The 24223-nt window shown below is 42.9% G+C and overlaps 1 pseudogene; it reads left to right on the forward strand.

Annotated features, from left to right (window-relative positions):
• The first annotated feature begins 15679 nt into the window (after window positions 1-15679).
• On the forward strand, window positions 15680-15798 carry LOC134947024 (5S ribosomal RNA; annotated as a pseudogene).
• Window positions 15799-24223: the final 8425 nt, after the last annotated feature.

Genomic DNA, 24223 nt, shown 5'->3' on the forward strand with positions numbered 1-24223 from the left:
GGATTATAAATCAGTTAAATGGATAAGAACCTGGTTACAGGATAGGAAACAGACAGTCGTAGTTAATGGAGTGCAATCTATGGAGGTAAATGTTACCAGTGGAGTACCCCAGGGATCTATACTTGGTCCAGTTTTCTTTAATATCTTTGTTGGTGACATTGCAGATGGTATTGAAGGGAAGATATGCCTTTTTGCAGATGATACAAAGATATGCAACAGGGTAGACACACCTGGAGGTTAAAACAAATGATAAATTACCTAGGAAGGCTTGAGAAATGGTCAAGAACGTGGCAACTACAGTTTAATGCTAAAAAATGCAAAATCATGCACTTGGGTCTCAAAAACCCAAAGGCTAAATATAGTATCAAGGGTACTATAATGGAAACTACTGAGGAGGAAAGAGATTTAGGAGTCACTATTTCAAGTGACTTGAAGGCAGGAAAGCAATGCAACAAAGCAATGAGAAAGGCAAGTCAGATGCTTGGTTGCATAGGGAGAGGAATCAGTAGCAGGAAAAAAGAAGTGATAATGCCACTGTATAGGTCATTGGTAAAGCCCCATCTGGAATACTGTGTCCAGTTCTGGAGACCCTATCTTCAGAAGGATATAAATACATTAGGGAGTGTACAAAGAAGGGCAACTAAAATGGTGCATGGCCTACATCACAAAACTTACCCGGAAAGGCTAAAAGATCTTAACATGTAAAGTTTGGAGGAGAGAAGGGAAAGGGGGGACATGATAGAAACTTTCAAATATATCAAGGGTCTTAACAAAGTTCAGGAGGGAAACATTCTTCAAAGGAAAAGAAGTATTAGAACTCGAGGGCATACATTGAGACTGGAGGGGGGGAGGTTCAGGGGAAATTTATGGAAAAATTACTTCACAGAAAGGGTAGTGGATAAGTGGAATAGCCTCCCATCAGAGGTGGTAGAGGCTAAGACTGTAGGGCAATTTAAACATGCTTGGGACAGGCATATGAATATCCTTACAAAGAATTAAGGTTAAAAAAGGGTTGAGATTGCCTAAAGGATAAAATAAAAAAGGGGCATACTAGATGGGCCAAGTGGTTCTTATCTGCCGTCAAATTCTATGTTTATATATATGTATATATATATATATATATATATATATATATATATAGTTACATGGTTACAATTTATACAGTAAGCAGTTAATACAAACTAAATCAAATACATACAGTTACAGGCCAGCAAATACATCACCATATCTTTCTCATATAAAGTCTTCCCTCCATATCACACTCTCTCTCTGTAAAATCATGTAGGCACTGGTCTGGAGCACCTCCATCATCGTCTGAGACTAAAACAGCAACTCCTGTGTCTCTGATCAGCAATGTACTATATAGTTTGGGGGAGTGCACAGACTAGTCTAAGGGAGGGAACTTTCTCATTCATGATGAGTCACTGGTCTGTTTGTATGCTAACAAAGTTCAGCCTTGAAGACATCAAAAGGGCTGGCCTGAGTTTCCTGTCCACCACCTGCATGGAATGTCCATTGTTCTAATAAGAGTGACTTTAGCTTTCATACATTTAATCATAACTACTCATAGCAATGTCCTACAACTTAATAACAAGCATCAAATAAATCTACACATTAATCTGGTTACTGTAATACCAAACACGACATGTCTATCTTGCTCTGCTCCAATAATACACATACATGACGTTACTCCATTTTATAATTTTAAATCATTGTGATGTCTGGCGCTTGATATGTTATAATTATGTGCTGTATGAAATATGTGTCGAATCTATCTCTGTGGCATGTCTGTGTAAATGCGTATGTTACCATATATTGCTGTGCTCGCGCGTATTTGCAAGCATAGCGACTCATGTGTGTGGAGTCTGTATGTTCTCTATGTAATTTTTTTTACTTCGACAGTCCACCCTTTAGCAGTAAACAATAACTGCCATAAATTATTAACATAAGAAAAATATTTCAGACAATAATCGGTGACCTAGACACAAGTATGTATTCATTTCGCAAATCAGATGTTTGACCATATTTGGGGAAGACAGGGAGGATGACGAGACATCCTCTATATGCACTCGGCGGTCACGGGACCACTGTGTGTGGGACAACATTCAACCTATAGAGTATGCTGGGACAGTGCTTTGGCCCATAACATCTGATTTGGACGAACATTTCACACATACATGTACCTACGTCTTTGTACACTGATGTTCGGATTCAATTGAGGTTCTGCTGGGTAGATGAAGAAGACACAAACAAATTGTGAAAGTGACATATAAAATTTTCATGATTTACATATTCCTATCATTTTCTGAACATTGTTTCCATTTCTGGAACGTATGCTAGGTCTGTTTAATCATTGAACAAGGGTTATAAGTAGTGTCCTTCCTAATAACATAAACCTTCGGAGTTCGGGGAGAGCCACTCATAAACCTTTCTTCCACATTTATTAGTGAGCCCTTTATCTGCAATGTGTGAATAGCCATTGTCTGATTGTTCCTGATTACCTCACAATTTCCTGAAATTGGTGAGATTTAAAGATACCAAGGATTTATCTATGGTACTGGTGGATCTTAAGGCTAGGGGGTCTAGTTATATTATATTCTTTGTCCACCGGTCCCCTCCCCCTTTCGTGTGATTCAAGTACCTCAGCTAACTCTAAAAAAAATATGGCACTAATCCTGCATCTTTTCGTCTTAGAGGTACCTGTGAGCACATCCAACATTCCGTTTGGTTTAAGACCTTACCCACTAGTGAGTGGTAATCACTCAAGGGATGTCTGTCACCTTATTGCTAGACTGACATCTCTAGATGCTCTCATCTTCAAATATAGGGACACAATAACTACAAAATACCGTATTCCTCAGACAATAGCCTATCACGTTACCTCCGAACTCCGTAACTACTAGACCTTTGATTTTAATTGGGCTTTAACAAACTGATCGGCAAATCCTGGGATCCTATAAGGAAATCACTCCTTCCTCCAGAACCAGTTCCAGTCCCACACTCAACTTTTCATAAAAAACCTCGCAAAAATAGAATGTCCTGGGAAAAAAAATGTTTGTCAGCGGGAAAGAGAGAAAAGAGAAATAGAACAAAACAACTGTTGTCCATAGCAAATCAATTACAACGACTGCTCATTCTGTGATCTTTTAGCACACTCAGGTACTGTTCAACAGTGCCGCCTCTCAGTCTTCACGGAACAGACTCTCTGGTGATACTTTTGCGATCTCACTCCATTTACGAGTTCCTTCCGGACTACCGACTTTCCTGCAATGTGAATTATGGACCCAAGTCTCTCTCTCGGCTACTTTCAGTGGGATAGTGCTGTCAACAAAACTTGGTACGGTCCTTCCCACCTATCTATTAGACAACCTGAGCGTAAGAACAATCACACAGTCTCTTGGTACACAATCAAGACAGTTAGTATTTGGCATACCAGGAATCAACAGTTTCAAGTTCTCAAATGCTGGCTCATCTCAATAAGGTACTGTACTGTCACCTTATTGATGTATTTCTGATCATTGTGCGGATCAATCATGACATGAGGTTGTCTTCCAAAAAAAAAAGACAAATACCAAAACAAAAACAAATTTCAAAGAGGGTGATTCGTTAAGTGAAGATCTGGGAGTGGTTCCGATGCTACATAATACTAGTGGCAGTATCTATGATCACAATAGTCCAATTTCAAGCTTTGCTCCTACTTCTAGGGGTACCATTATCTACACACAAATTTCTGCGCAATTTTTCTTGGGTGTAATCCGTGGCGGCAGGAAATGCCTCTACCCAGTTTGAGAAAACATCAGTGCACACCAATACATAACAATAATTCCTAAAGGGTGTTAACTGTACGAAGTTGATTTGTATTTCCTAAAAAGATCCGTCTGCAGGAGGGATATGGGATGGCTTTGTTGGTATTGCCTTACCAATATTCTTCCTCAAGCAAGTAAGACAGGTCATTGCTTTCTCGCCTGCATGAGAAGAAAACCCTGGTGCACTCCAGTAGGCTCTTACCAGCTTGCACATACCTTCCTTACCCTAGGTGAGTCAGACCATATGCCGCCTCAGCTAGGCTTGGGAGACATGCTCTGGGGGCCACTGGCTTACCGTATCCACCTCTCCAGAGTCCTGGGGACTCCTAACCATACCCCTTCGACTTCCAGACCTCCTTTTCCTGTAGGGAACACAAATTTGTATCTTAATTTAACTGTTGTGTGTTTGCAATGTAGAGTACCATGAGCATAACTCAAAAAAAAACATCTCTAGAGGAGAGAAAGAAGGAGAAAATGAAAAAGAAAAATATCAGGTTTGCCATTCACCAACAGGCATATCAGTGTCTATACAAAATTTCCCTTCACCAGTATTCTCATCATTCCTCCACCCTTTGTGCATGACTAGGCACACTGCAGTAATACTGGTGTTATCATGCAGGTGAGATATACTGGTTCGGGCAGAACTCTGAAGGACCAATTAGGCATGTAGTGTTTGAACTGTAATCGGGTCCATGTATTGTACCACCCTGTGTGAACGCAAAAGATGAAGAGGAAACTGTGGAGGAACAGAATAGAGGTTGGTGACAGATGAGTTTGTAGAGGTGGAGAAGATTTTATAAAAATGACAACTGGATTGGGCACTACAGGGAAGTGATTCTCTACTTGGTCTACTCCCCTTAAAAATATTCTGTGTTTGTCGTATCGCTATTGAGACTATCCCAGCCATCAATCCAGTGTCCTGTCCATCCTAAGTTCATAGGGAACCCGGTATCTGTGAGATAGTTTCCTCTACCTGTGATGGACATGCATCTAGAACAGTGAAATGTAACATTAGTCTTCGTGGGTGTCTAACATACTTTGTACTTCCTGAGCGGGAGCACATTATATGTATATCATATCTAATAAAGCTCCTGTTAAGTTAATCAGGGGCCATTTCTGCTAGGAAAAAGAAGCAAAAGTTTAGAGGCCCCATCTTAACCCCAGCAAGTTTTGTCAAAGGGTAATGTTGCATTTATTTTGTTCTTCCCATTAGCCGAATCTGTGTTTTCTATATGGCTTGTGATTCCTTACTATATGTCCCTTGGTCCGGTCTATGTGTTTAATAATGTGGCTTGTGTTTTCTGTCTAGGGGATCTATATTGACTATGTGTCCTACTACTCTTACAATCTCTGGCAAAATGCCCTTCCTTCCTACAAGTGTAACATATTATTGACCTTGACTTACCATTAGGGATCTGGGGTTTGGACTGATGGGTCTTTCCTGTATGTGCCTGTATACTTACCGTCCTCAGCCTCTCCCCCTGTTGTTCTCTGCGCCTAGCAATATTCTTGTGATGTTCAATAGCGCACTCTCTAAGATTAGCTACTGTGACCCCTTTCCAATTTGGCAAAGAAGTCTGCACCCTGACCCTCAATGCCTTATTGAGCCCGTCCATTAGCACAGAGACAGCCACCTCCCATTTGCCGAATTAGTGTTTACCAGTGATCTTATCCATACGGAGAGTTTTCTATTACAGTTCCACTGGTCTCAGCCACTTCCCCCGCAGGCTACTGCTCTTCTTTTACCGGTTGGATACTCCTCTGAGTGCATGATAAATGGCTGAAACCAATCAGGTCGCCTTCTCCTCCTAAATAAAACTTCAACATTCATTAGTACATATATAGGTTACATTCATATTTTTATTATTTTCTATAGTTTGTATGCTGGCCGTAACTGCTTCCACATCTACATATGGCGGTGTACTTGCTTTCTCTTTTTCTTCATACTTGTTTATTGTTGCTACAAGTTCAAACAGTTCTTATATTTCCATTCTTGTCTTATATGACTTTGGTTAGACATACCACCTGCAATACCTTAGGATCAAACTCATCAACCCCTCTTGCTGCCAGAGGTTTAAACAATTTGTATGTCTGACCCTTTGTTTTTTGGATTTAATCAGACATATTTTAATCCTTATGTTCTGTAATACCTCTGGCTCAAAGCTGCCCCTCCTTGGAAATGGGGTTTTATCTTCCGCAGTCATACGTATCCACTCATTGCAATAAGCCTGTGTGTGTGAGCCATATTTCTCACACATTATAAACCTCCCCCAGGGTACTCCGGCCAGGGGTGACTAGTTGGATATTTAATGCCACGGCCGCAGGGCACTGTATAAAAGTGACCCCCGGCTGTGGCATTATCTGTCCAGCTAGTGGAGCCCGATGCTGGTGTATAAAATACGGGGGACCCCTACTCTTTTTGTCCCCCGTATTTTTTGCACCAGCACCAGGCGCAGAGCCCGGTGCTGATTTTAAAAATACGGGGGATCCCCTGTCCAATTTTCCCCCGGATTTTTAGAACCAGGACCAGCTCGAAGAGCCCGAGGCTGGTTATGCTTTGGAGGGGGGACCCCACGCCATTTTTTTTCGGGGTTTTCCCGTTTTTCCCCGTTTTTGAAAATCGCGGCAAAATCCGGAAAATCGGCCGTTTTTCGCCCGCGGGACTGTCGAATCCGTTTTCCATTGAATATGGTGAATTTCGGCAACCACTTGCCGAAATTGGACGGTCGAATTGTGTCGAATTAAAAAACGGCGATAATTAGGCCACAATTATTTCTGGTTCGAGGATACCTACTACAGGCAGGTTCGCGGAACTGCGATGGGTACGAAATTCACGCCGGGGTACGCGAACCTGTTTGTAGTGGAATGGGAAAACCAGAAGATTTGGAACAATAATCCTATGCGAGACAACATAAAAATGTGGAAAAGATTCATAGATGATGTGATATTCATCTGGTCAGGGACTCAAGAGGACCTAGATGAATTTATCACATACATGAACCACAATGAACTGAATCTTTGTTTCACAGTAAATTACAGTAAGGAAAAAGTCGTTTTTTTTGGATTTAGAAATTTATGTGGAAGATAATCTACTCGAAACCCGAACCCATATAAAGGAAGTAGACTGTAACACCTATATCAAGAAGACCAGTGCCCATCATCCCAACTGGCTCCATAACATCCCGAAGGGCCAGTTTAAGTGACTGAAAAGGAACTGTTCTAAGAATGACGAATACCAAGAGCAGGCTGATGAGATGACGAAAAGGTTTATGGAGAAGTGATATGATGAAATCGAATTAAAAAGAAATTATGAAGAAGTACATGAACTGGATAGAAATAGCCTCATGATCCCCAAAAATAAAAAGAAAGAAGATAGGATGGAAAATGAAGTATCCTTCATTACTCAATACAGCTCTCAAGCAAAAGTCCTGGAAGGAATCTTGACTAAATATTGGCCAATCTTATTAAAAGATGAGAAATTGAATAAAATACTCCCCAGGAAACCACGCTTAATATATCGAAAAGCGAGACATTTTAGATCTTCACTAGTGAAAAGTGCCTTACCATCTAATACAAACAAGGTGAAAACGCAGACCTGGATGAGTAATGGGGAGAGAAATGGTTTTCATTATTGTTTACGATGTCAGAATTGTAAAAATACCAACCAAACAAGTACAAAGAGTATCCGGACCTTCTGTTCAAATGCTAACAAAAAATAATTTAAAATTGAAGATAGTATTACGTGTGATACAAAGGGAATCATTTATTTGTTGGAATGCCCATGTGGGTTGCAATATATTGGGAGAGCTATCAGACCCTTAAAACCCCGCATTTCAGAGCATATACAAAATATAATAAAGAATGTGGAAACGCATAGTGTCCCAGTACATTTTAAAAATTTCCACAACAGTGACCCTGCAGGTTTGAAATTCATGGGCATCAAAAGGATCAGGAATAATTGGAGAGGTGGCGATAGGGCAGCAGATATATCCAAGGAAGAAGCTAAATGGATTTATCAAATTGATACAATTGCACCAAAGGGTCTTAATATAGATTTTGGCTTAGCTGCCTTCTTGTAAGCTCATTAAATTAATGATCCAGTGATCCATTATATACATTAATTCCCTTTTCTTTCTCCCCTTTCTTTTTCTCTCTCTTTTTCTTCTATTCTGTGTCAGACTGAATGTGTTTTAATATGATACCTTTAGCAAGTGTAACAACCTAAGGGTTAATAATTGATTGAGTAATCAAGTTCAATTAAGGTAAAGACTCAGCCTATATAAAGTAAATGGATTGGGAATGCAGCTATCCCTAACGAAGCCCCTGAGGGGGGAAACGCGCTGGAAGCTGCACCAAGTGGACGGAGCAACCCGAGCTGACGCTGACCGCACACACCCCGCTAACACTGCCGGAAGCCGGAGACCGCGAAACCGGAAGCTACAGTGGTGCGTTCCAAAGCCTGCGAGCAGTGCAGAGCGGAGGAGCACTGTGGCTCTGGGAGGCGGCTGGCTACAGCCAAGGGAGGGGGTCCAGATGGAGACCTGGTGAACGGAGACGGGTATCCAGTGAACAGAGCAGAGGATGAAAGGTACACCAGTGCCAAGTATTAATTGCCATCAGGAATTGTCAGGTGTAACTCACCTGTGTCAGCGCACACCATTTCAAGTAGGGTGTAAAAGGCCTCGCTGTTGTGGGCAATTCATTCACATAAGCACTAAGCAAGGAGATTATAACATTGGTTTTATAAGCATATTACTTTAAAGGACCAGCCCGGTCAAATTTACTGGAAGCCCCTGTGGCAAAGGATAACAGGTCTCAGGACATTTAGGGCCGATTAGGCTGTGACTTTTTGGACGACCTTTACTCATTGAAATAAAGGATATTGGTACCGGTAAAAAGTTTATACATATGAATTGTGTGTACCGGTCAAATCCTTATACATATGAATGATGCGTATATAGATTTTAAGAATTTATGGTTATATACACCTAAAAAGTATTAGGTTTTATTTGTTATAAATAAATGTGTTTTATCTTATTCAGTCTGGCATTCTCTTATACTCTTTTTTTTCCTATCTTTATTATACTGTATTGTAGAGTGCTGTTCTTGTAATTTCCTTCTACAAATAACTATTGGCAGCTTGCCCAATCATATAGCTAATCTGGGGACAGAACTATTGTGCCTGGCTAACATTCTTAGTCTCTGCTTTTTAAGTGTATGAAATAAAAGTTATATTTTAAATGTAAAATCATTTGTATTAGTGCGCCACCTAAGACCAATCTTTTCTTCCTTATTCCAATGAATGGGAAATTCTGTTTCAAGGAAAAAATACTACAGAGAAATGGGATGTATTAAAATCACTGCTAATTAATAATACTCATAAATTTATTCCCACCAGCAGCAAAAAAAAAGGAATAAAAATCCCAAACCAATGTGGTTTAACAAAGATATAAAGGAATTAATTGACAAAAAAAGACGAGCATTTAAAAAATACAAATCTGAGGGGGATGCGGAGTCATTTCAGCACTGTAAGGACTGTAACAAAATATGCAAAAAAGGAAAAAGAGCGGCTAAAGTAGAAACTGAAAAACTAGTAGCAAAGGAAAGCAAAGCGAATCCCAAAAAATCTTTTAAGTACATCAACAGCAAGAGATTAAAGAAGGAGAGTATAGGCCCTTTAAAGGAAAAGAGGGGAGTCTTAATAAAAAATGATAATGACATAGCAAACAAACTAAACAAGTTTTTTTCAACGGTATTTACCAGAGAGGACCAAATGCTGGGTCTAACACAAAATCTCAACAAAGATAATGTCCCACTGCTAAATGCTTATTTATGTGAGGAGGTAGTCTGTGACCGATTAAAAAAAGTTCAAGATTAATAAGTCACCTGGCCCCGATGGAATTCACCCGAGGGTTCTTATGGAGCTGCACGCTGAACTAGCAAGACCTCTATTTTTGATCTTCATGGATTCGGTTAAATCGGGTATGGTTGCCAAAGACTGGCGTATAGCGGAGGTAGTGCCGATATTCAAAAAGGGGAGCAAAGCTGAACCAGGTAATTATAGACCAGTTAGTCTTACATCTATAGTGGGGAAAGTATTGGAAGGTATTCTAAGGGACAGTGGGGGTAATTCTGAGTTGATCGCAGCAGCAAGTTTGTTAGCAATTGGGCAAAACCATGTGCACTGCAGGGGGGCAGATATAACATTTGCAGAGAGAGTTAGATTTGGATCGGTTATTTTGTTTCTGTGCAGGGTAAATACTGGTTGCTTTATTTTTACACTGCAATTTAGATTTCAGTTTGAATACACCCCACCCAAATCTAACTCTCTCTGCACATGTTATATCTGCCCCTCCTGCAGTGCACATGGTTTTGCCCAACTGCTAACAAAATTGCTGCTGCGATCAACTCAGAATTAGGCCCAGTATTCAAGAGTTCCTTGAAGCAAATAAGGTCATTAAAAGGAACCAACATGGATTTGTGAAGGACAGATCATGTCAGACCAACTTACTTGTCTTATATGAAACAGTAAGTGCGAACCTTGATCAGAGTAAGGAGGTGGATGTAATATTTTTAGACTTTGCCAAAGCTTTCCACACTGTACCACACATGCATCTTATCTATAAGCTACAAGAAACAGGGCTAGGGAGCACAATATGCACTTGGGTCAGTAATTGGTTAGAGCATAGGTTCTCAAACTCGGTCCTCAGGACCCCACACAGTGCATGTTTTGCAGGTAACCCAGCAGGTGCACAGGTGTATTAATTACTCACTGACACATTTTAAAAGGTCCACAGGTGGAGCTAATTATTTCACTTGCGATTCTGTGAGGAGACCTGCAAAACATGCACTGTGTGGGCTCCCGAGGACCGAGTTTGAGAACCTCTGATATAAGGGGTCAATACACAGAGCTTGGGAGGGACCTGTTTTCTATAAGATCAGCACAGAGGACACGTGGTCACTCGCTTAGGTTAGAGGAGAGGAGTTTCCGCACATTGAAGCGAAAAGGTTTTTTCACAGTAAGGACAATACGTGTTTGGAATTCCCTGCCTGAGAGAGTAGTAATGGCGGACTCAGTTAACACCTTTAAGAATGGGTTATATAAATTCCTATTGGATAAAGATATTCAGGGTTATGGTGCGTAGGCACGCATTATAGTTAATATAACTCGTCCTAACATAAAAATAACTAGTCCTATAATAAGACTGCATAGGAGACCACAAATAGGTTGAACTCGATGGACAATTGTCTTTTTTCAACCTAGTTACTAGTGATGTGCACCGGAAATTTTTCGGGTTTTGTGTTTTGGTTTTGGATTCGGTTCCGCGGCCGTGTTTTGGATTCGGACGCGTTTTGGCAAAACCTCCCTGAAAATTTTTTGTCGGATTCGGGTGTGTTTTGGATTCGGTTTTTTATTTACAAAAAACCCTCAAAAACAGCTTAAATCATAGAATTTGGCGGTCATTTTGATCCCATAGTATTATTAACCTCAATAACCATAATTTCCACTCATTTCCAGTTTATTCTGAACACCTCGCACCTCACAATATTATTTTTAGTCCTAAAATTTGCACCGAGGTCGCTGGATGACTAAGCTAAGCGACCCAAGTGGCCGACACAAACACCTGGCCCATCTAGGAGTGGCACTGCAGTGTCAGACAGGATGGCACTTCAAAAAAATAGTCCCCAAACAGCACATGATGCAAAGAAAAAAAGAGGCGCAATGAGGTAGCTGTGTGACTAAGCTAAGCGACCCAAGTGGCCGACACAAACACCTGGCCCATCTAGGAGTGGCACTGCAGTGTCAGGCAGGATGGCACTTCAAAAAAATAGTCCCCAAACAGCACATGATGCAAAGAAAAAAAGAGGCGCACCAAGGTCGCTGTGTGATTAAGCTAAGCAACACAAGTGGCCGACACAAACACCTGGCCCATCTAGGAGTGGCACTGCAGTTTTCTAACGAGAGGATGAGTGCTTCCATCCTCATGTGAAGCTGAACCACTAGCCATGAACATAGGCCAGGGCCTCAGCCGTTCCTTGCCACTCCGTGTTGTAAATGTCATATTGGCAAGTTTACGCTTCTCCTCAGACGCTTTTAATTTAGATTTTTGGGTCATTTTACTGAACTTTTGTGTTTTGGATTTTACATGCTCCCTACTATGACATTGGGCATCGGCCTTGGCAGACGACGTTGATGGCATTTCATTGTCTCGGCCATGACTAGTGGCAGCAGCTTCAGCACGAGGTGGAAGTGGATCTTGATCTTTCCCTATTTTACCCTCCACATTTTTGTTCTCCATTTTTTAATGTGTGTAATTATATGCCAGTATCAATAGCAATGGTCTACTACTATATATACTGCGCACAACTGAAATGCACCACAGGTATGGATGGATAGTATACTTGACGACACAGAGGTAGGTAGAGCAGTGGCCTTCCGTACCGTACTGCTATATATACTGGTGGTCACTGTCAGCAAACTGCAAAACTAAAATGCACCACAGGTATAGAATCTAGATGGATAGTATACTTGACGACACAGAGGTAGGTAGAGCAGTGGCCTTCCGTACCGTACTGCTATATATACTGGTGGTCACTGGTCAGCAAAACTCTGCACTGTACTCCTCCTATATAATATACTGGTGGTCCCCAGTCCCCACAATAAAGCAGTGTGAGCACAGATATATGCAGCACACTGAGCATAGATATGGAGTGTTTTTCAGGCAGACAACGTATACTGGTGGTCACTGGTCAGCAAAACTCTGCACTGTACTCCTCCTATATATATACTGGTGGTCCCCAGTCCCCACAATAAAGCAGTGTGAGCACAGATATATGCAGCACCTGAGCACAGATATGGAGTGTTTTTCAGGCAGACAACGTATACTGGTGGTCACTGGTCAGCAAAACTCTACACTGTACTCCTCCTATATAATACAGCTGCTCCCCAGTCCCCACAATTAAGCAGTGTGAGCACAGATATATGCAGCACACTGAGCACAGATATGGAGTGGTTTTCAGGCAGACAACGTATACTGGTGGTCACTGGTCAGCAAAACGGCACTGTACTCCTCCTATATAATACAGCTGCTCCCCAGTCCCCACAATTAAGCAGTGTGAGCACAGATATATGCAGCACACTGAGCACAGATATGGAGTGTTTTTCAGACAGACAACGTATACTGGTGGTCACTGGTCAGCAAAACTCTGCACTGTACTCCTCCTATATAATACAGCTGCTCCCCAGTCCCCACAATTAAGCAATAAGCAGCACAAATATTATTAATAAACGGAGAGGACGCCAGCAGTGCCGTAACTAGCTATGTGCGAGAGGGGCACTGCACACAGCGCAATGCGCTGTGAGGCGGAAAAAATCTCTGCATGCACCCGCCGCATAGCTTGTTACGGCACTGCTTGAGTGGGTGCTCCCTTATCCATCCTCCTCTCCCCCCGCCCTCTGCACCCCAGCTGCACCGCCGCTGCTCCAGCGTTACTAATGTGCAGGGCCGGCCCGCCTGTTACGCCGAGTACGGAGGCGAGTAAGGCGCCACAGTGAAGAGGGCGGCGGGGAAACAGACAGTGCCGGCGTGGACTGGCAGTAAATCAGACAGCAGGGATTATTGTCCTGGAGTAGCAGGGGGAAGAGGTGAGAGAGAGCAGTCCATGAGAGAGGTTTGGAGGAGGATGGAAGCAGGCAGCGGCGGGGAGAGCCTTTGATGTCAGGCAGTAGCTGCTGCAGGCAGTGAGGGACACAGCCGCCCAGGAGACGGAGAGGCTCTTACACCCGCCCGCAGCCCTCCTCACCTGTCCAGTGCAGCTTCCAGCATCAGAGTCGGGCTCCGGAATCCACTGTCTGCACACAGGCATCTGTAGCAGATAGAGGTCGGCTTGGGAAAGATGAGCCTCCCGGGGTCAGCATCCTGCTGCTTTCCCTACTGCACCTGGCACTGAGTAAGTGGCTCCCATGTTGGGACGCTATCATTAACCTGTTACTGTCTTCAGATCAAGGGGCTCAGCTCAGCTCTCCTGATTGGCTGAGTAACTAGTACATCATGGTATACTTCCCACTGTCTGTGTTTGGCCCTCCCCCCATATATCTGTTTGTGACATATTACTATATTGCCGTAATGTGTAAAAAAGGGGACGCTGTCTGCCATAATGTGTAAAAAGGGCACGCTGTCTGCCGTAATGTGTAAAAAGGAGGCGCTGTCTGCTGTAATGTGTAAAAAGGGGACGCTGTCTGCCGTAATGTGTTAAAAGAGGACGCTGTCTGCCGTAATGTGTAAAAAGGGGACGCTGTCTGCCGTAATGTGTAAAAAGGGGAAGCTGTCTGCCGTGATGTGTAAAAAGGGGCTCTACCTGGTGTCGTGGCGCTTCTGTGCGGCGTAATTTGAATAATGGAGACTACTGTGCACCATTATGAATTGGTATTATTTTGTGGCCACACCCCTTTCCCGTTAAGCCACACCCCTATATTTTTTGCACGCGTCTACGGCGCGCACTGCCGCCGGTTTATGTTAGGGGGGGCGCCGATGCCGTTTCTTGCACACAGCGCTAAAATGTCTAGTTACGGCACTGGACGCCAGCCACGTCCTCTCCCTAACATTTCCAATGCACGAGTGAAAATGGCGGCGACGCGCGGCTGCTTATATAGAATCCGAATCTCGCGAGAATCCGACAGCGGGATGATGACGTTCGGGCGCGCTCGAATTAACCGAGCCATACGGGAGAATCCGAGTATGCCTCGGACCCGTGTAAAATGGGTGAAGTTCGGGGGGTTCGGTTTCCGAGGAACCGAACCCTCTCATCACTAGTTACTATGTTACATGAACATCTTCACAGTCTACACATATTTTAGATGAGGACTTATTGCACTTCGGAGGAAGGTCTCAGCTCAGTGGACATACCTGAGCTAATTAGTGCTATGTAAGCCATTCTATCCTTAGAAGAGGCAGCAGAGCCTGTGTTAAAAACTAAGGCAACTGTGTTTAAACGTTCCAAAACAGCTGATGGAAATTATGCAAGAGGTTTGGGTTATACCCAGTAAGAAGTTAGAATTCCAGGAAATGGAGTTCCAATTATCCTCGTCCACCTGGGGACTGTTTTTAAAAGGGAGGTGGCTCCCAAAGTAGATTTGCAAGTCATAGATTGGTGCGAAAATCTACATTACTTCTGCTTTCAACATAAATGATGTCACGGATAGGAGAGTCTATGGTTTTTTCCTTGTCTTGGGCAATCATTAGACCAGCCATGGCTTCAGCCTGGATGGCATAAGCAGTGACAGCCTGCGCTGATGCATTGAAGGAGGATCTTTCAATGGCATCTAGCGAGCAAAAATCCCATATTGCACATACCAAACAGGCCGCAATAAGCTGCCCTGAATATGGGTACAATTGCTTCTCAGGCATCTGCTTCAGCAGTAGCAGCTCGCAGGGCGGGTTGGCTATGTTCATGGTAAGCTGACTCAGAATCCAGAGAGGTTCTGAAGTCTTATCCTTGTTTACTGGAGATATTCTTTTTGGTAAAGAATTAAACAGTATTTTGTAGTCAGAAGCAGACTCCAAGAAAGTGAAGCTTCCTTTCACATATAAATTCAAGCCTAGTTTCCAGCTTTTCGGTCCTTTCGGAATCAAGGAAAAGCAAAAGGAAAGGGTAATGGCAAACTGTCCCAATCCAACAAGTCTGGTAAGACTAAAAGGTATTGGGCTACCAGAGGACCGGTTTTCAGATCTGAAGATAAGCCATCTGCCTCATGGTGCGGGCCTCCACCTGGGGGGAACCCGGGGTGGGAGGCTGACTTCTTCAGTTTGCACAGATCTGGCAGCAGTCTACTACAGATGCCTGGGTGCAAGAAGCAGTATCTCACAGTTATGATCTACAGCCACACCACATTGGACATGCCCAATCTTATCTGATCTTGGAAGCTAAGCAGTGTTGGTCCTGGTTAGTACTTGAATGGTAAACCACCTGGGAATACCAAGTGCTGTAGGTGTTTTCAAGAAACACCCTCATTAAACGTTTGTACCAGCCCATCTTCAGTGGAAACGAAGACCAGGGCTTTGCAAGAGGCAGTTCAGGAGTTGATTCAGTCAGGGGTGATAATTCCAGTTCCTCCTGCACAACGAGGACAAGGTTTTTATTACAACCTGTTTTTAGTCCAGAAGCCAAATGGGTCATTCCGGCCAATACTCAATCTCAAAGCGCTGAACAAGTACATTTGGGTGCCTCGGGTTTTATATGGAGACTTTACGTTCCATTATTTTGGCCATGGAGCAGGAGTATTTTATGGTACCCCTGGATATCCAGGATGCGTATCTACAAGTTCCTATAGCACTATCCCATGAGCGCTATGTCGGGTTTGCTATCCTCCAGCATCATTTTCACTTTCAGGCCCTACCATTTGGACTGACCACAGCTCCCAGAGTATTCACCAAAATGATGATGATGATGGCATGTTATCACTCTTTGCAGGGGATAAGGATTTTAAAAAATCCATACCTCGATGACTTATTAATCCTGGCACAGTCTCAGGAATTGTTCAGTGTCATCTGCAACAGACAACAGCTTGTTACAGAAATACGGTTGGATCATAAATTGGGCAAAGTTGTCTCTGGTTCGATCACAACGGATGACTCACTTGAGGGCTGTGTTGAATTTGGGTATTAAGAGAGTAAATTTTACCACTGAACAAAATATCCAAAATTCACTTAAGGATTCAGGAGTTGCTACACAGTCAAACGGTATCCATTTATGCGGTAATGCGTGTCATGGGTTTGATGGTGTAGATACGATGACGTATACTCAGTTCCACTCGATACCCCTCGATACGTCTGATCCTTTCCAAGTGGAAAGGTTTTTCATCAGACAATAAAAGCGCAGATTATGGTTTTTCCTCTGGAAGTTAGGAGGTCAATAGCCTGGTGGTTATCCTATCTGGACAAAGGGAGGCTCCTTTGGATATCAGATTGGGAAACTCTGACAATGGATGCCAGCCTGCAGGACTGGGGAGAAATGTCAAGAAGGAGTTGTTTCCAGGGGCAGTGGACCAAGGAAGAAAGTTGCCTGCCAATAAATATATTGGAACTTCGGGCCATATATATGGCATTTATTCAGGCAAAGAATATACTTCTGATGAAACCTGTTCAACTCCGCTCGGACACTGCAATGGCGGTAGCGTAAATCAACCATCAGGAAGGAACTCGTAGCCAAAACACAATGAAGAAGGTAAGTCACACCTTAAGGTGGGCAGAACTTCATTATCTGCAGTATTCATTACGGGAGTCCTAAACTGGGAAGTGGATTTTCTCAGTCAACATGCCATTCATGCAAACAAATGGGCTTTACACCGCTAGGTCTTACAAACTCTTTTAGATAATGGGGGTCACCGGAGATAGATCTCATGGCGTCCCGTCAGAACAACAAAGTTTCTGCATATGGGTCAAGAACAAAGGATCCCTTTGTGGATGACTTGTCAACTTTTGTCTGGCTCATGTGTTTCCACCAATCGCCTTGTGATCCAGGGTGATGCGAAAGATAAGACAAGGTAAGGGTGCCGTGATACTAATAGCTCTGGCTTGGTCCAGAAGACATTGGTACACAGATCTGCAGAGGATGTCGATGGATGCTCCATTCCTACTCCTTCAACATCCAGATCTACTGTCTCAGGGTCCTGGTTATCACAAACACCTGGATCAACTGTCTTTGACGGCGTGGCTCTTGAGACTTCCATCCTGAAGGCACGAGGATTCTCACAACAGGTAATTAAAACTATGCTCAGAGCAAGGAAACTTTCCTTAGCTCGCATTTATCACCAAATATGGCAATTCAGTGGTGCAGTGATCAAAAATTTGACCCTTGGGTTTTCAGAGTTTCCAGAGTCTTAGCATTCCTTCAAGTAGGAATTCATAAAGGTTTATGGGTGGCTTCCTTGAGAGTACAAGGGTCAGCATTGACTGTATGGTTCCAAAAGAAAATTGCTAAACCTGCAGGATATGCAAACTTTTTTGCTCATTCAATCTCCTTTGTTCCTCCTACAGTGCCTTGGGACTTAAGTTTAGTCCTAAAGGCCCTTTAAGTTGTGCCATTTGAACCACTAAAAAGAGTGGATTTTAAATGGTTGACAGCTAAAGTTCTCTTTCTACTGGTTATTGCTTCAGTTAGAAGAGTTTCAGATTTAGGAGCATTGTTATGTTGCCCCCCATTTCTGATTTTTTTTATCCAGATAGCCAGATTTGTTTCTAAAAACCGCTCTATCTTCCTAAGGTGGTGTCTAAATTCAATTTTAATGAAGAAATTGTAGTCTCGATCTTCCAGGGGCCGGACCTTTCTGCGGGAGATGCATCGTTGGACATAGGTGGTCATTCCAAGTTGATCGCTCGCTAGCAGTTTTTAGCAGCCATGCAAATGCTATGCCGCCTTCCACTGGGAGTGTATTTTAGCTTAGCAGAAGTGCGAACGGTTGGATCGCAGAGCGGCTACAAAATATTTATGTGCAGTTTCAGAGTAGCTTCAGACCTACTCAGCGCTTACGATCACTTCAGACTATTCAGTTCCTGTTTTGACATCACGAACATGCCCTGCGTTCGCCTAGCCACGCCTGCGTTTTTCCTGGCACGCCTGCATTTTTCCGGACACTCCCTGAAAACGGCCAGTTGACACCCAGAAATGCCCTCTTCCTGTCAATCACTCTGCGGCCAGCAGTGCGACTGAAAAGCTTCACTAGACCTTGTGTGAAACTACAACGTTCATTGTAATAGTACGACGCGCGTGCGCATTGTGCCGCATACGCATGCGCAGATGTGATTTGTTGCCTGATCGCTACGCAGCGAACGAAAGCAGCTAGCGATCAACTCAGAATGACCCCCATAGTGCATGTCTTAAGGATCTACGTGGATCGTACCAGTGCCATCAGAAAGACAGACACTCTCTTTGTTCTCTACGGATTTCACAAGAGAGGATGGCCTGCTGATAAGCAGACACTGGCGAAGAGGCTTTGGATGAAAATTTCAGAAGCATACTCTCAAGCTGATCTCCCTGTTTCGGCTAATGTCTCTGCTCTTTCTACTTGTAAGGTAGGTCCATTATGGGCAGCACAACGTGGTGCTTCAGCAGAATAGATATGATAGGTAGCCACATGGTCTCCATTAACACATTCATTAGACATTATGCCTTTGATACCTTTGCCTCTCAGGACGCTGAATTTGGGCGAAGGATTCTCCTGTCCAATCAGGAGCATCCCCACCACGAAATTGCTTTAAGACATCCCAATGTTATCCTGTGGATAACCTGTAGACCCTACCGGAGAAATATATTCGTTATGGTAAGAACTTACTGTTGATAACAGTATTTCTCCTAAGTCCACAGGATCTACAGGGATCCCACCCTGACGCACCTGATTTGAGGATCCTTTCACTCACTAACCTCTTCCTTCTTGTACGGAAGGGTGTGCATGTGTGTTCTTCTCACCAGATTAGGGCTATCTATGATGCTCCTGCCTTGAGCTTTGGAAAAACAACTGATTTGCCTGAGCCAGGAGGCAAGATATATGGACGGGCCCGTTGCATGCCGGGAGGCCGAAAGCTTTGACCGATTGGTGCAAATCCGCTGTCGCATCATCATATCCCAATGTTATCCTGTGGATACTGTGCACTTAGGAGAAATACCGTTATCAATGGTAAATTCTTACAATAATGAATGTTTTCCTCTCATCTGCTTCTTTCTAGTTTTTGTCACATGCTTATAATGACTGCAATGACCTGTTTTGCAATGTCTACCAATTTACCTTTGGGGGTCTCCCACCTGATGACCTCACTGTTGACTTAATTATTTTATTTACTTATTATTAAGGAGGCCAATCCCGGGCTATTTTTTCAATCCCGGGTATCGGGATTGAAAAATGGTCAATCATGGGATACCCGGGATTGGCTTTTCCTTATGTGTCCGCCCCGCACACATAACTACCCATACAATGGAGGTGGGCGGGTGGGGAACATCTGCCTCTCTCTCGTAAGGTGACAGCGTACAGCGCAGCATGACTTGTCACTGCATGTCACGCTGCGCTGGGGAGACGACCAGCGTCTGAGCGTCCTGAGGATGCTCAACACTGATCCCTCAATCCCCGGGATTGGAGTTTCCAATCCCGGGATTGAATCCCGGACGTCTTTGGGCCTAAATCCTGTGATCCCGCCGATCCCAGGATTGGCCTCCCTGCTTATTATGTCTGATATCAAATTTTGCTCCTGGAATGTCCAGGGCATTAACTCACCTGCTAAAAGACGTAAACTTCTCACGTATCTTAACTTATTGAAAGCGGATATAACTTTTCTGCAAGAGACTCACTTTACTGCTTCGGAACATGTTAAACTCTCCATGCTCCAGCAGAAGGTCATGGTCTCCTCTTATTCTTCGAAGTCCAGAGGCGTAGCCATATTGACAATAAAGTCTTTGCCTGTCACAATGGTTTCTGAGGTGGTGGACCTTGGAGGTCGATATATACTGATTGTGATCGAGCTATTTGGTACCCATTGTGCCCACTGTAACATGTATGCCCCAACCTCTTATCAAAAGTCCTTTTTCTTCATGGTTATTCATTTATTGTACTCTTACCAGGACCTGTGTATCGTATTTGGTGGCGACTTCGATATAGTTGCTTCTAGATCCATGGACCGCCAGTCACAGGCCAATGTTTTTTATTTCAGACAAAAGAAGTTAGGTATTCATTACCTTAGCGCACTTTTGCATTTAACTGACATATGGTGTTTACACCATCCCACGGAAAAAGAATATACTTTTTTCTCTGCTCCTCATAAGTCATTTTCCCGAATTGATTTTTTTTGTTATCAGATTCCAGTATTTGTAGCTCATTCCTCTGCCATTGAACCGTTAAGCCTTACAGACCATTCATTGATTTGGTTCACAATTAAACCCTCTATCTCATTGGGTAGTTTCCGCTCTTGGCATTTTCTGGGGGTATTTAACATTCTCTGCCAAATTTAAAGATCCCTTACAAACATTTTGGAATAATTATGCTTTTAATAATACCGAACATTCCAGTGACCCGTTTCTGTTTGGCAGGCGGCCAAAGCTGTTTTACGGGGTGATATCCTCTCCTATACCACTCATAGCAAGAAGCACCAGTCGGAGAATATTTGCAGGGCTCAGCTTGAGCTGACGGAAGCATACCAATCACTTCGTCACTCCCCTACTCCTCTCACTAAAAAGTTGTATGAGGAGAAACGTATACATTATGATGTGGTGGTTCAACAACTGGGTGACCGCAAAGTCCATAGTAATAACTATATTTTCCATGTTCATGGAGATAAAAATGGTAATCTCTCTCACCTGCTGCAAGAAGATAAATGCAGCTCTGCTATTTTAGCTCTGCGTGATGGTGATGGTAAATTAGTGTATGCTGGTTTGGATATTTTTAATGTTTTATTCCACTTTTACTCGGCTTTATACACTCAGGATTCAGTCCATATTGCCAATAAACAGGCTTTCTGGGAACATATCTCCCTTCCCCAACTATCTGATGCCCATAGATCTGCGCTCACTACTCTTATTACTGAGGAAGAAGTGACCTCTGCAATTAAAGGTCTTAAACCTAATAAATCCCTAGGAACTGACGGTCTCACTGTAGAATTCTTTAGGATTCCACGATCTTCTGTTGTACCTCTCCTTACTGCTTTTTTCAATAAAATTCTGGAAGGTCACGCCCCCCACCCCCCCTCTTATTTTAATGATGCCTTGCTGAAGGTCCTTCCCAAACCAGGAAGAGACCCCACACTGCCAGGTTCATATCGCCCGATCTCGCTCCTCAATGTAGATTATAAAATCTTCACTAAAATTTTGGCAGAATCTTTTAACATATTGTACCGACATTGGTGCATTGGGACCAGACTGGTTTGTCTGGGGAAGAAATTCAGTTTCCAATCTATGGAAGGTTCTCTCTGTCTTACAAAGCTATGAGGATATGTGTGAGAACACCCTCAATGTTCTCTTGTCACTAGCTGCCGAGAAGGCGATTGACCTGGTAGTGTAAGACCACATCCTAGAGACCCTATCCCGCTTTGGTTTCCCCTCCACAACTATCACTCTCTTAAAGTACTTTACACCTCTTCCTCTTCTAGAATAATAGCTAATAACATTGTTTCAGACTCATTTACTCGGCACTCGGCAAGGTTGTCCCTTCTAGCCTCTATTGTTTGCTTTAGCTTTGGAGCCTCTGGCAATTTCTCTGCGCTCTAATCCTAAATGGCATCTCTATTGGTAATCATGTATTTAAGTTGTTACTTTTTGCAGATGATATGTTGTTATTTGTGTCCAATCCTTCACTATCCATCCCAGCTATACTGGCCGGTATAGACAGTTTTAGCTCTTTTGCAGGATATTAAATTAATTTACAAAAATCAGAGGTGCTTACACTTACACGCCCTGACCTGCTTCTGCAATGCCCTATTATCAGTTCCATCTTTTATGTTACCCTGACTAAACTGAAATATTTGGGTATTTTCATATCTCCCTCCATACATAATATATACCCTGCAAATTTCCCCCCAATCATTGATAAGATTATCCAATCCACATTACATTGGATGAATTTGCCATTATCTGTACTGGGAAGGCTAGCTGTGATTAAGAATATTTTATTCCCAAAACTTACGTATCCTCTCCAGATGCTTCCGCTGACTCTTTCCAAACCAGATGAGGCTAGATGTACAAAGGCCTTTCTGACATTTTTATGGAAGGGCAAGAAGCCTAGAATATCTAAGCAGAGGCTGCTACATCCCAAGACTAGAGGTGGCTTAGCTTTCTCTGAAATTTCAACTCTAAGGCTGCAGCGTTTTGTTATATCTCCGACTAGTGCTTATGTTTGAGCCACTTTACCAATTTTATGGTGGAGGTAGAGCTCTTTTCACCCTAATCCCCTGCGGCCCTTTTACATTTGCCCCGAGCTAAGGTTCCTAAAGGTTTTTTGCAAAATGATCTGTTTAGAGATACTTATAAGGCTTAGTTATCTATTAATAAGAGCATGGAATCTGACCCCTCTCTGTAAAAATTGATACCGTTTTGGGGTAACCCGGATTTTTTACCCTATCTCTTGATAGCACATTATCAAACCTGGAACGGCTATCAGGGACATTTTTGACTCAGGGGGCACTATCTGTTCCTTCCAACAACTATCTACATGCTATGATCTTCCACATTCTCAATTTTTCCTTTATCTCCAGTCCAGACATTATGCTTTTAGTAAATTTCCCTCTACCACCGGTGGTTTATCTGTCAACCCTCTGAATCCATTGTTTACCTTAGCTTCCCTTTTCACTTTTAAGATAAAATTTATCTATGGCGATTTACTCCCCGGTGATACAGGAAAATTGTGGTCTACAATTTGGAACTCATGGGCTCATGAATTCCTGACTTTGGTCAACCTGACCGTCTCTTACGTTCACTGCCTGCATCCTTGAAATACCTCAGAACAGCGAGACAACAGGAAACGCATATTAAGTATTTAAACAGGGCCTATTTCTCGCAGTCTCAAAGGAAACGTAGTAGCGGGAGAGACAGGTCTGTGCCCAAAATGTAAAACTCAATCGGCCACATTTGCACATAATGTCTGGTTCTGCCCAAAAATCAAGCATCTTTGGTTTAAACTCCACTCGTTCATTAGGCAAATTATAGAAGTTTATGTGCCTTTCACCTGGGAACCCTATGTGCTAGCAGATTTTACCAAATGGTCTCTTATGTCACAACATCCACTCCCTATTCCATCTCTGATGATTCTCATTACCGTTTCTAGGAAGGTGATCCTACAGAAATGGATCTCTAAACAATCCCCTTTACCGAGTACTGTTACTGAAGAATTACTCTCCATTCTTTATTTTAAAGTTAGAATTTTTATTGAGAATGATCAGTGTCCAAAACAGTAACAGTAACAAAGTTGTACAGGTTGAGGTAATGAACATGAAGACAGTTGGTGTACATATTATACCAGCATAATAAAGACAATTCTATGGTGATATAGGCTAACCGGTATTAACAAAATGTGCCTTGTGTAAGTCCGAATGTGTACCTGATCAGTCTCATTTTATTTTTCATTTATCGGATCGATTCTATATCAAAACAGAGTATAAACCTATGGAGGATGGAAGCAAGAGAGAGAAAGAGGAGGAAGGGAGTGAAGAAGCAAGAAAACGAATGTTAATAGAGGAGGAACATTGAGAAAGTTCCCTATAGGGAAGCAAGAGGTTGGGAACAGTCTTCTGTTTTAATAACATAGGGAGGGACAATTGGAGTGCTAGAGGTAATAGTAATGCTAGCAGTATTAGCAGAGTCCGGGCATCAATAAAGAACGTGCGAGGTACCAAGGAGACCAGGTGTTGTGGAACTGAGCCACAGTGTTATTCCTTAGGCTTGTA

Source organism: Pseudophryne corroboree, chromosome 7, assembly GCF_028390025.1.
Source record: "Pseudophryne corroboree isolate aPseCor3 chromosome 7, aPseCor3.hap2, whole genome shotgun sequence".
Classification (NCBI taxonomy): Eukaryota; Metazoa; Chordata; class Amphibia; order Anura; family Myobatrachidae; genus Pseudophryne; species Pseudophryne corroboree.